This window comes from Lepidochelys kempii, chromosome 3 (assembly GCF_965140285.1).
Source record: "Lepidochelys kempii isolate rLepKem1 chromosome 3, rLepKem1.hap1, whole genome shotgun sequence".
NCBI classification, from domain to species: Eukaryota; Metazoa; Chordata; order Testudines; family Cheloniidae; genus Lepidochelys; species Lepidochelys kempii.
Window position 1 is genome coordinate 100,490,130 of NC_136382.1, and position 12,406 is coordinate 100,502,535.

General features: G+C 41.1%; 1 protein-coding gene across 4 annotated transcripts in view; it reads left to right on the top strand.

Moving 5' to 3' along the window:
* TMEM200A (transmembrane protein 200A) overlaps positions 1-12,406 on the top strand; it is an 83,038-nt gene that overhangs the window by 46,930 nt on the left and 23,702 nt on the right. The window contains exon 1 of one of the 4 annotated variants that reach the window (XM_073337291.1): positions 9,855-9,987. The exons of the other annotated variants lie outside the window; for them this stretch is intronic. The gene's annotated coding sequence lies outside the window, so the exon portion shown is untranslated. Of the gene's footprint in view, positions 1-9,854; positions 9,988-12,406 lie in introns of those variants that run through there. 4 annotated transcript variants of the gene reach the window in all.

Genomic DNA, 12,406 nt, shown 5'->3' on the forward strand with positions numbered 1-12,406 from the left:
TCCAATTTATCCACATCCTTCTTGTAGTGTGGGGCCCAAAACTGGACACAGTACTCCAGATGAGGCCTCACCAATGTCGAATAGAGGGGAACGATCACGTCCCTCGATCTGCTCGCTATGCCCCTACTTATACATCCCAAAATGCCATTGGCCTTCTTGGCAACAAGGGCACACTGCTGACTCATATCCAGCTTCTCGTCCACTGTCACCCCTAGGTCCTTTTCCGCAGAACTGCTGCCTAGCCATTCGGTCCCTAGTCTGTAGCGGTGCATTGGATTCTTCCATCCTAAGTGCAGGACCCTGCACTTATCCTTATTGAACCTCATCAGATTTCTTTTGGCCCAATCCTTCAATTTGTCTAGGTCCTTCTGTATCCTATCCCTCCCCTCCAGCGTATCTACCACTCCTCCCAGTTTAGTATCATCCGCAAATTTGCTGAGAGTGCAATTCACACCATCCTCCAGATCATTTATGAAGATATTGAACAAAACCGGCCCCAGGACCGACCCTTGGGGCACTCCACTTGATACCGGCTGCCAACTAGACATGGAGCCATTGATCACTACCCGTTGAGCCCGACAATCTAGCCAGCTTTCTGCCCACCTTATAGTGCATTCATCCAGCCCATACTTCCAAATCCACCCTGGCTGTAACCCTCGTCTTTTCTCACTTCATCCTGTTTTGCTACCCCCCATTTATTGCATCATAGCTAAGCTATTGGGACATGCACCTCTGCCTTTCTATCTGTATTGTAAAGTGTCTACTGCCTTCTGAGTTATCTGAGCTACTGACCTGATTCCCCTTCCCATCAAGCAGAAGCTGGGATGGTAACATTCAGCAGTGGGGAAGAGGCAAAAACTTCAAATAATAATAATTCTGTTAGCCAGTTTAGGAGAAATGCAGAAGAAGGGACAGAGGGTTAGAGAAGTTGAGAAGAAAGTCTGAGGGTACGGCCGAAAACTGGAGATTAGCCTGGTCTGTATAAATATCATATAACCGTGCTGGTCTTCTGCAATTCTGCAGCACTCTAATATAGGGAGATAACATTACTGATTTCCCATGACATTTCATAGTGTGACAATTTGCTGCCTAAAGTAATGTCATAAGAACAAAACCACACACTCGACATTTTTCAGCCCTGAAAATAAAATATTCTAGCTCTTTGGGCAGGTCCTTCCCTACAATGCGGCAGCTCTGGCTATCTCTAAGTCAGTTAAACTGGGCCCAGGAAGATTCCATCTGTATACGGGATCCACAATTGGTGCAGAGCCAGCACACCACTCCCTCCTGCTTAAGGGATAGGGACTGTGGCTGACAAAAACGGGCCTGATTGGACCATCTCAACAATCTTTGACTGCTCCTTGGCTCCTTAGGGGGCTGTGAGCAGGCAGCACATATTAGGGCAGGCTTCAGCACTGCTTGAATGCAGCAGAGGACGATGACCTTTTTGTACATACAGTTAGCCTCACTGTTCAATTTTGAATACTTAATACACACACTCATTAGAATATGCATGTATTTCTATAAACAAGGATTAGACCATGCCTCAGTCAAGAAATGAGTTAAACAGAGACACAGACGTTGTTAAGCTATAAACCAAAGTCCCAGCTCTGCCCATTTGAAGTCAATGTGAGGTTTGCTGTTGACTTCATTGGAAGTCCGATGAAGATCTAGGAGAATTTGGCTCTTCTGGTAGATGAGGACTTAATGTTTCACATGGCATATGGGCAGAAACTATGTCTCTAGGCAGCTGTGAATAAAATCAAAGTAATTATAAAGAATAATTCTTTATTGCTGGAATTTGTCTCTCAGAAAATTGATTTTTTTAAAAGGCATAATCTTTTTAAAACCAGTTCTTTTGGCTCCCTCTAGTCTATCTAGCAGATAAATAGCAAGGTGTGGGGGTGTCTCTACCCTTGACCTAGCCTTTTCTGTTTTTGGAAACTTGAATTTGACCTTTGTCTTTTGGTTGGCAGCACAATAGACTAGTGTTGCATCATGCAATCATCTTAAACTCTTCCTGGAAGAGGAATACATTTTATGTGTCCATTGCAAATTTTATGACCGGATGTTAGAACCGGTACAAATAGTTCCCAAATGCTTCTAATATAAACAAAATTAGTCTAAGATTTAGTATTTAAGGGAACAACATTTATGAGAAGTCTAGTGAAATACGGTAAGTTTCAGATCCTTTGCCTCCAAGTCCCCCTGCCAACTTTTTCACTTTTACAATAATTTTTTCTCCCCCGCCCCCCCCCCCCCCGCAAAAACAAGCTTTATTCTCCCCTGTTGCTGTATGAAAAGCTCATACAAACAACTATGCCTACCTGATCACACAGGGAATAGCAAAGCTGATCATATAAAAGTATTGTCAAGTACACAAAGTCAACGAAATGAAGAAAGAAGTAAAATATTTATTTTGTCTAATATTGCTCAGTTATAGGAATCTTAAATAATTGTAATAATAGTAGATAAAAATGTTTAAGTAAAAATGTTGTTTTTTTTAAATTGACTACATCATTGATTTCAAAAGAGAATGTCTTGATTTTTGTGAAAGATTGGTACCATTTGTGCCCTGATCCTGCATCTGGGTTTACTCTAGCAGAACCTGATGTAGGGTTAGAGACTCAGGGTTTGTCTGCATGAACATTTAGTTTGTGGCAAGCTGGCGTGTAAATCTACGCTGCACTAGCCTTCCATGTACTAACTGTCCATGTAGACCTTGCAAATACACATTAACAGTTGCTACTCCGCTTGATCTACCTTACTTTGAAACGGGAGTAGATCAAAGTGCAGTAAGTAACAGTGTGTGTGTGTCAAGAGGGTCCATGTGGACACTTAAGGAAGGCGTGGCAGGCTAGATTTACACCCCAGTTTGCCACACACGGAATGTTTATGTAGACAAATCCTCAGTCCTGCAAGGTGCAATGGGATTACTGACATGTGTAAAGTGTGAATATGCGTAAACATGTTCTTAAGTTCTGTGTTGGATCTGGATCAGAGTGCTCCAATGAAGTCAATGGTAGTTTTGCCACTGGCTTCAATTGCTGCAGGATCAGGACTTTACTGATTATGGTCCTGATTCTGGAAAGTACTAAAATATATGCTTAACTTTAACATACAGTAGTTGTCAAGTTTTGTGCAGCTCCCTTATAGTCTATAATTGGCAAATATGTAAATCAATTGCCAACCTAAAGCTTAAGTACAACACATCCTTCTGAAATAAGGGGTAGGAGTAGGGCATGGAGCTGCACTAAACCTGGCAGCTGGGGCTAGGATATAGTAGAAGAAGTCTGGGGGCTTCTGCAGATAGCTGGGTGGATGCGTGTTGTGGGGACAGGCTGGAAGGTTGGCAGTTTCAAGAGAAGCTGGAGGAAATGGGGGCTACCTGGGCCTCTCTCCTTAGGCCCATTTCCTCAGTCCCATTGGATATGTGATCTCTCAGGTAGGCTGCAGGAAGGTGCAACAGGGCTGCCTGCCAAGCATGTGCTTAAATATTACCCTGAATAGGGATGCTTTCCTAATTGAGGCCTCTATCTAGGATAATGAGCTCATAGTTGATATGAAAAAATAGCAAAAAAATTGTATTTATAAAGCGGTCACTCTTTGTGAGTCTTCTCTTTAATAGAGCTTCCTTATTTAAAACTATTTAACTGTAGCTAATGGTTTAAAACTCCATTTTCTGTCAGAACCAGCAGGCAGAAATATTCAGAAATCTTGGCAAACAAAATGTAGCTTTACGGTGAGGGAGCACTGTGCTTAAAATTGCAGTAAAGAAAAATTCTTTTCAGTTCCATGATGACATAAAAATGCTCTGTTCTTCTAATACATCTGTTGTGTTTTTGAGCAGCATCTTTCTAGCTGTTGGCAAGTTTATAAGGATGTTTGACAGCAAAGGCAAGAATTTGAAAAACCTCAAGGGGTGTTCTTGGCTGCATCTGTGAGACCGTTCATGATATATGCATTTGAGATGTGAAATGGTTTACATACTATGAAATTTATAGGATCTGTGAAATTCCAATTCAATTTCCATTAAACAGTTAATGATTGCTTTTAATCATTTAAGTGTCTTTCATCTTTAGGGGGGGTTTTCCCCCCTCTTTAAATGGTGTGACTTATAACGAGTCATTCTATACATGTAATATTTGGATTAAAGAATAGCACTTAAATGCAAAACATTGCACTCCTCCTTGTTATTGACAATTATATGGAAAGAGAGGTGTTGTCAGCATGTCGTATAGTTTCTCATTTGTCATCTCTTTTGTATAATACCTGACAAAAATCGACATTAAAATGGAATTAAGTTTGAGTGTAACTTAGAGCCAGATACATTACACGGATGTTGTAATTATCCCAAAATAAAGCATTATAAAGCCAGGAAATATATAGTTATGGTTACACTTACAAGAAATCCAAACATTTTAAGGTAAGAAATGCACAGTTAAGGCACTTGTGACAAGGTGGTTGTTTCGCTCTTTCAAAGTCCCCAGTAACTCCATACAAGATTTCCAAGTATAAATAGCCTTTACTTGGTTAATATATTACAAAAAAACAGCCCTGTGCATGTAAATTATAACAAAAGTCCCACAACTATAATACAGAATTCCTCAGCACAGTCCAAAGAAGTACATTCAATCTTTCAAGTTCCAGCAGGTCATCAACATACCAGGTAAAGCTCCAGCATCTCTCACCATGCTGAGGCTCTGTGGTACAGCTCCATTGCCTGTCAGCACACCTGACCTCTAAGGTACAGCTCTGGCAACTCTCACCATGCTTCACACCAGCCCCTCTAGCTGGGGTGCTTCCCTGTTTTTGATCTCAGGTCTGGTTCTAATTCTCACCTGGATACATCAGTGGGCTCACCCTTTCATTGTTCCCCAGACTTCAGTCCTTGAGCTCAGATAGCCAGCAGCCATCTCCCTCTGCTGCCCTCAGCCTTTGGATCCTCTCCTGCCATGGCTTTCTGGCCTGGGGAAGTTTGTAGGTGATCCATGCACCTGCAGCTGCATTTTGGTGTCAGCAGTCCGATCTGGCTCCAGTGGTTACTAGGGAACTCTCACTGTTCTCTCTGTCAGAAGCGTTACCTCCCTTGCCCCGGCTGTGATTCTCTTCCCCCCGCCACCCCCCAAAGCTCTCAATCCACCTCAGCTTCTCTCTCTGGATTCTGTGTCCTCCCTTGCTGTTTCTCATTTATAACTCTGGGGGCAGCTCCACCGTCCTCATTATACCAAATTAGGGAGCACCCAGACTGGAACAGGAGAGCTGGGCCCCATTTCATTTAAGATGCTAGCTACCCTGTGACAACACCCACATATCCTTAACTCTGTCCTGTAGTTATGCCATGCAATAATCATAATCTTATGATTGACATTTTACTATTTTTGGATTTAATTATATTGATTTTTAAAGACTGATTTTTCATATTTTTTCCTTTCATAGTTTCACTTCAATTGTATTGGGGATAAGAATTTTGTTGTTGCTTATGGATATCTTAAAAAATGGATGAACTCTAGAGCTGCACATCCCATTGGATAACCCTCTGGAGAATAGTTACATAATGATTTAGAAAATCCGACCGTGTTAAATTATAAACAGTTTACTCTTGCACACTGAGGTTTTTCTTTCATAAGTCTTGTTGCCTGCTTCAGTGCTATGGATTTTGTGTGTGTATGGAGAGGTGCAGTTTAAAACCAATGAAGTTCCACGAAAGCTTATGCTCTAATAAATTTGTTAGTCTCTAAGGTGCCACAAGTACTCCTGTTCTTTTTGCGGATACAGACTATCATGGCTGCTACTCTGAAACAAATACTCTTCTAACTCAGTGAGTGAAATCCTGTCCCATTCAAGTCAATGGAAGTTTTGCCGTCGACTTCCATAGGGTCAAGATTTCATCCAATATTGCCGTAGCTAAAACCACTGTTTGAGTCCAGCAAGGCAATTCCTGTGTTCCTACGAATACAGTTTGGGAACATGGTTAAGGTACCGTTCACACTATTCTGTTGTTACTGGGTGAGGGGACAAGTGTTTTGTAGCCAGGTCCACAAATACTGTTCAGTTGTTATATAGTAGGGCCTTTATACTGTGCTTCCATGATATTGCAGTTATGGTACTGACAGCCAGTGTTTACATGCCATAGAATAAGCAATTGCATATGTTCTGTGACTATGGGATCGCTCCTTCTAGGGGCAGAAAGGACTTTCCTTCATGCCTTTCATTGTTTTCTGAAGGCATCTGCATATTCTCTGTCTCGTTTAAAACTTGATCTGGAGTTTGTATAGAGTGTTGTTTCAGACACACAAAAATCTAGCAGATTTATTTTTCATGAGATTTCCCCCCCTGTCAAAGATGTTGGCCTTAAAGAGCTTAAGAAAAATCAATTGAGATGAAAGTGAGAAACAAATAGGGCAGCACGGAAAAACAAACAAGCATCAAAACCAGACAACCCAGAAACAAGAGGAAAAGAAAGAAGGTTTGAGAAATATGGCCTTTTCCAGCATTCCTTGCCTGCTGGAGTTTCAGTGCTTAAGAAATATAGCATTTAGCATCATGGATGAATATTCATCCTGTGGATGAAATTACCTACGTGTTAAAAGTGAACTGCAAAGCCTTTTAAAAACAGCCAAGATCCCATGTATGTAGAAAGCTTAAAACCCACAAACTGTTTTGAAAGAGTGAATCTGAGCCTGTAACACTTACATGAGCTTCTTGGAACAGGGACTATCTTTATATGAGTCTTTTACAGTATGGAGCATTTGTCAGAACTTAACAAGCAATGATCCTTATTCTCTAACTTCAGTGGGATGGCTCATGTGAGTAAAAAGGAGTAGAAGTTCATTGAGGATACAATTTTGATCCAAAGGAGCACTATTTGCCCCATAGAAACATCCACCAGTTTGCAGTACTGGGCCTTTAGCCCTTCACATACTTATCAAATCTTGAAATAAATATCTTACATTTTCTTGCAACTGTTGATAGCACCCTGAAAAGTTAAGGGCCCAATTCTGCTCTTGCTTAAGATGTTTATAATATGGGAGCATAAATTCACGATTTGGGAAAGCAAGAGAAGGGGGAATGGAATAATTTTTAACTATTTTATTTTCTGATGTAAATGTATTGGTAATGTATAAGACTGCAATCCTGCAATTTGCAGGATATAGGCATTTGTCAGCATGCACATCTATAACTGATTTCAGATTTTGTGTTTTACATTCTCAAAAAATGTTTCTTTTAATAGACATCAATTTAAAAATAACACTGTTTGAAATATTTGCTAAAATCAACACCTTCAGTTACTGAGACTGATATTAGATGAATTGTGTCTCAGGTTCCTTCCTCCGGCCCCCAGTGCATGTGTGCATTTTTCAGCATTTTGTGTAACACCAATTTAATGTATGATTTTTTTTAAAAAAAAAAACAGACCTTATCTCTGAATATGTTGTGATCCTCTATATAAAGAGCTAGAAAGAAAATAGAATTCCTACATTAAAAGTGAACAACAAAGAATAAGGAACTGTGTGTCTTACACTCTTACTTTCTTATGCATGAAGTTAGCCTCATTTGTTTCTTTGTCTGTTTGTCTGTCTCTGTGCCTATCATTTACATTAGCAAGATCAGGCCTTGGTTTCCCTGTTTATGGGCTCAGTTTTGCAAGGTGTATGCTGGGTCAGTCCAGCAAAACACTTGGATTTACAAAGTAGATGTTTCACTTTAAGCACATGAGTAGTGTTACTGAGGTCAATGGACTATTCATATGCTCAAATTTCAGCATGCCAGTTAAGTGCATTGTTAGAATGGGCTGGAGTGCTCAGCATCTGGCAGGATCAAATCCTGTGCTGAAGAGCTCTGTCAGTCTTTGGAGGATCTGAACAATTAGATCATAGTTTGAGGCTGAAACCTGAACTTCAGATTTCTTATTTGAGGAGGGAGAAGATGCTGACTCTGGGCTGTTTTATGCCACAGGTATCTCGCAGATGACCTCCTCACAGAGTAACATTGGAGTATCTCAACAACTCCTTCCTCCTTCAGACAGGGCTGGAAAAGCTGCAGTTCAATTTCTAATGTAAAAGCTTAATATTTTTTTTGCCACCTTTATACAGGACACAAACCTCTTTTGTTTGGCTATGCAGTTCACCTTTAAGTATGGTGCTAAAGATAGATATTCTCAAGGAGATTAGTTTGAAAAAACACTTATCCTGATTGAGGCAAAACCTTACATTTATAGAAAAAGGTTTATTTTAAAAATTTAAAGTGACCCAGACAACACGTGGTCCAGAACATGAGCGTCATTTCAGCTCCATGTGGAAAAGACTATTTGCTGAGACTTTCAGTTGAATATTAAATTCCAAACTATGAACCATTGCTTTCTTCATAGCAGAAAGCAGACTTTATGGCAGCTGGACTGTTTCAACAAGACAGTTTGCAGAGAGGAAAATAAACAATGGCTTGTGTAATTTGTTTATTGCATTTATTTATCAATTCATTTATTAAGCATCTAAACAGGCAGAATTTAAACTTGACCTGTACTCAGTTATCTATTTAATATGTCAATCGTTGAGATCTGATGGAAAGTTTTGTTAACCATCACTGAGTAACTTATCATCCCTTTGGACTTATTATATGGTTTTACATGATACACATACAAGCATTCTCACTACTAAGCAGCATAAGAATATTGATGCTAAATCTGGTTAATATTCAGCCAGCAGAGAGTTTAGAAGGAATTCTTGCTATTGCACAATATGTCAGTATGCTGTTAGACAGACAGACAGATCGATATCTTTCTTTTGCAATGGGATTTATGATACATTCTTCCTCTTACTACAAAATTTAGTAGGAAGAGAGTTCTTGGGATTTAAAGTGGATTCTGAACTGCATAGAAACCTGTTTTAAGAGAGAGAGATTAAAGGCATTTTGTAATCAGAAAGGCTCCCTCAGCAACAGGCAGATAAATCTTTAGTAGCAATTTTGCTAACCTTTCTCTGAGAATTTTTACTTTAAAAATATTATTGCCATATTAATCCAATTAGACTTTAAAAGAATCTCTCATGAGTAAGGCTAAGATTTAGTCATGGGTATTTTTAGTAAAAGTCATGGACGGATCACAGGCAATAAACAACAGTTCATGGCCGTGACCTGTCCATGACTATTACTAAATATATCTCTGACTAAATCTTAGCTGCTCCTGGGGCCCAAGGGCACATTTGCTCTGGGGTCCCCTGCGGGATTGACAGCTGGCCCCTGCTCTGACGTTAGGGGCTCACTGTCCCTGGCCGCCTGCTGCTCTGACGGGCTCTGGAGCTGCCCCTAGGACTGCTGCTTCGGGACTGGTGCTCTGGGGCAGGACAAATGCTGCTCCAGCAGCCCCCAAAACCAGCTGCACTGGCTGCTGCTCGGGTGGCCCCAGGGCCAGCTGCCCAGGGCTGCCTGAGCAGCAGCCAGTGCAGCTGGCTTCGAGGCCACCCCAGCAGCAGCCAGTGCAGCTGCAGAAGTCACGAAGGTCCCAGAAAGTCACAGAATCCAGGACTTCCTGGACCTCTGTGAAAGACTCGCAGCGTTACTCGTGAGTTATGTTTTTTTTAGTAGTGGGAGTCAAAAAAAAAAAACATTTTCTGTTTCTGTTTGCGGTTTATAGAGACAAATATCCCAAACAGATTGGAATGCTGAAATAAAGAGTGAAAAATGCCAAAGATTATATCCTAAAATAGAAAAAAGAGTCACCATATAAACAGATTAGGACTACTGACAGCATGGCATGTTCTTTTCTTTTTTTTCTTTCTTTTTTTTTTTTAAATGGTTTTCCTTTGTTTTTCCATTTACAAATTCTAATAGACAGCACAAAATGTGGCTACACAATCCACACCCTGCCAGATCTGGATTCACCAGCAGAGAGGCTGCCACAAACCCTGAGCCTAAAAAGAGATTCCTTAAGAAGTTGGTGGATGTGGACAGCAGAGGAGTGAAGAGGGAAAAGGTTAGCAGGGAGGACGGGTAAGAGCCAAAGCCTATTAGTGGCTTATGCGTAAGTAGGGAGCTGGGGAGGTTATTGCATGTCAATGAGAAGGAGCCATAGCCATATTATTAGATAGGAAAAAGAAAGGAGTGAGGGGAGATCTAATTGTCAATGTGTCTATTCACATGCTTAAAGTTAAGCACGTGCATAAATGTTTGCTGGTTCAGAACCTAAGGATAATATTTTCCAAAAGGTCCAAGAGACCTAGGAGCCTAAGTCACTTTTGAAAATGGGATTTAGACACTTTCTAAAATTTTACCCTATTTGTGTGTGTGTGTGTGTGTGTGTGTGTAGCAGTTACTCCATCTACAGAATGGGGATAGTCCCCTTGGTAAATTGTTATGTGTTCTAAAGATGAATAGTATTCCTGCCAGCATAAACCCAGGGTTGAATCTAACCAATTTAAATATATTTATATTACTGATATCCAGGATCATCACTTTACTGTAGCACTGTCTAAAACCATGTGGTATATTGGGGTCTTTAATATTTTACCCATAGGACATGTGAGTCAGGAGTTCTCTACTGGAAGCAATATCCCTTGCTGACCATCAGTTTCAACAAAGTAAAGAAATGCTTGTCATTAATCCCCAGCTAACATTAGTCCTCAAAATTGGCATTCCTATGATGTAACGTAGTTACTACGTCAGAGAAATAAAGTTCCTTAAAAACTGCAGTTTCCCCATACCATGTGTGCTGGCTAAGAGAGGAGGTGGTATAACGATATAGATGAACCAAGCCATGCTGAAAAGCACCTCCCTTCCCCAGCTCACCTTGCATGCACAAATAAAACTATAATTGTCTTCCCTTCTACATCTACTCTGTTCTGTCTGCCCTCTCTCCATGTTCTTTTTATTGCCTACGCTCTTTTTTAAAGTAATAGATTTTTCAAATAATTGATTCAGTAAAGAAAAGGGGGTTGCTTTGGGGTTTACAGTAAGACAGTGAGGAATCCATTTAAATGGGGGGAGGGTATAAGTACTAAAGCAGTGGGGAAAGTGCTGTAGCCTGCAGTGGAGAAAATTGGAGCAGGCATGGATTAAGCAATGAAGTACATACTAGCATAAGGCCAGGGCAAGCACAATTAAAGCGAGTTCATCAGAACATCTCACCAAGCCAAAATATGTCATTAAACACAAAAATCAATCTTGATGCAATGCTCAGTTGCACAGCTAATTCCCGAGTGTCAGAAAATGCAAAAATTAAGATTCCAACAGCCAGGTTAACTTGGTTGAATTGCACTGCTTGCATGTTTTATAGCAATATGTTTCACAGCACAAAACATTCTATATTATGTGACACAATTGGGATCAGATGACTTTAGTCAAGCACAGACGTAGTGTGTACTAAGAAGCAGTGACCGCAATAGTGGAGTAATGTTGGGGAGCAGTATGAAGCTGCACCACCTGGAGTGGAGCTTTGGGACTGGATTATGAGCCGGGGAACTAGGATGAGACAGCATGCTCAAATCTCTGCTTCTGGCCAGCTCTGCTGGCTAGTTCAGAGGGTTGTCAGGGCTGTGGGCTTCTGGGTGGTTTGCATTCTCTAGGAGTACTGGAAGGGAGTTTAGGGGATATCATGGTCCAGGCTTACCAGGTAGGTTTTCTGTAATTTACACTAGGGTTCCCACTGTTACTGACCTGGTGGAGCTGAAATGGTTCTAGCAAGAGTGGGAACTTTTTTGTGAAAAAATCCTTGTGTAGATTGTGTGTATGGGAGTCTCAGTTGGTGAGACCTTCACATTGGAGGTGGTCATGGTGGAAGAGGTTGTAATTCCTTCCAGATTGTTAGTCACCCGTGAATTTGTCCCAGTGGCTCCATGGCAGGCTAAATCATCCAATACATTGTCTTGTTTCTGCAGCTGTGGAGACCTGTCTAAGTTCCAGTGTTTTAGGAGCACACTCAGAAACACACTGTAGAACTGGACACTTGTGCTGTTAGCTTGGTTCTTGCCATATTTATGGATTTATACTTCTGCAAAAATAGATGTACAACAGATATTGGGAGTTCTAAATCTGTGCTTCTGCGGTAAGGCTGCCCAGCCGTGATGTACTGGTTCTTGTACTTTTGCTGTCATGGCAACATGCAGTGACAGCACTCTTGCTGAGAGGCCAGCGGGTGCGGCATTGGTGCCGACCTGTTGCTAGGTACCTGCAGTGTTCCCTCTAAGCTGGGTTGACAGGGTGGCATGCAAGTGCTGTTGCATTCTAGCAGCGCCCTACCCACCCCGCTCCCCAACCCTTGCAGAGACCAACCCACCATACCAAAACAATTAAATATATAGTGTAGCCAGACTTTCCCTGTGAATGTTTCCAAGCACAGTTTTAAGTAGCTCCACACTATTAGGAGTATCTATGCTTCCCACCTAGAATTGGCAACAAGTCCTCTAAAAAGGCA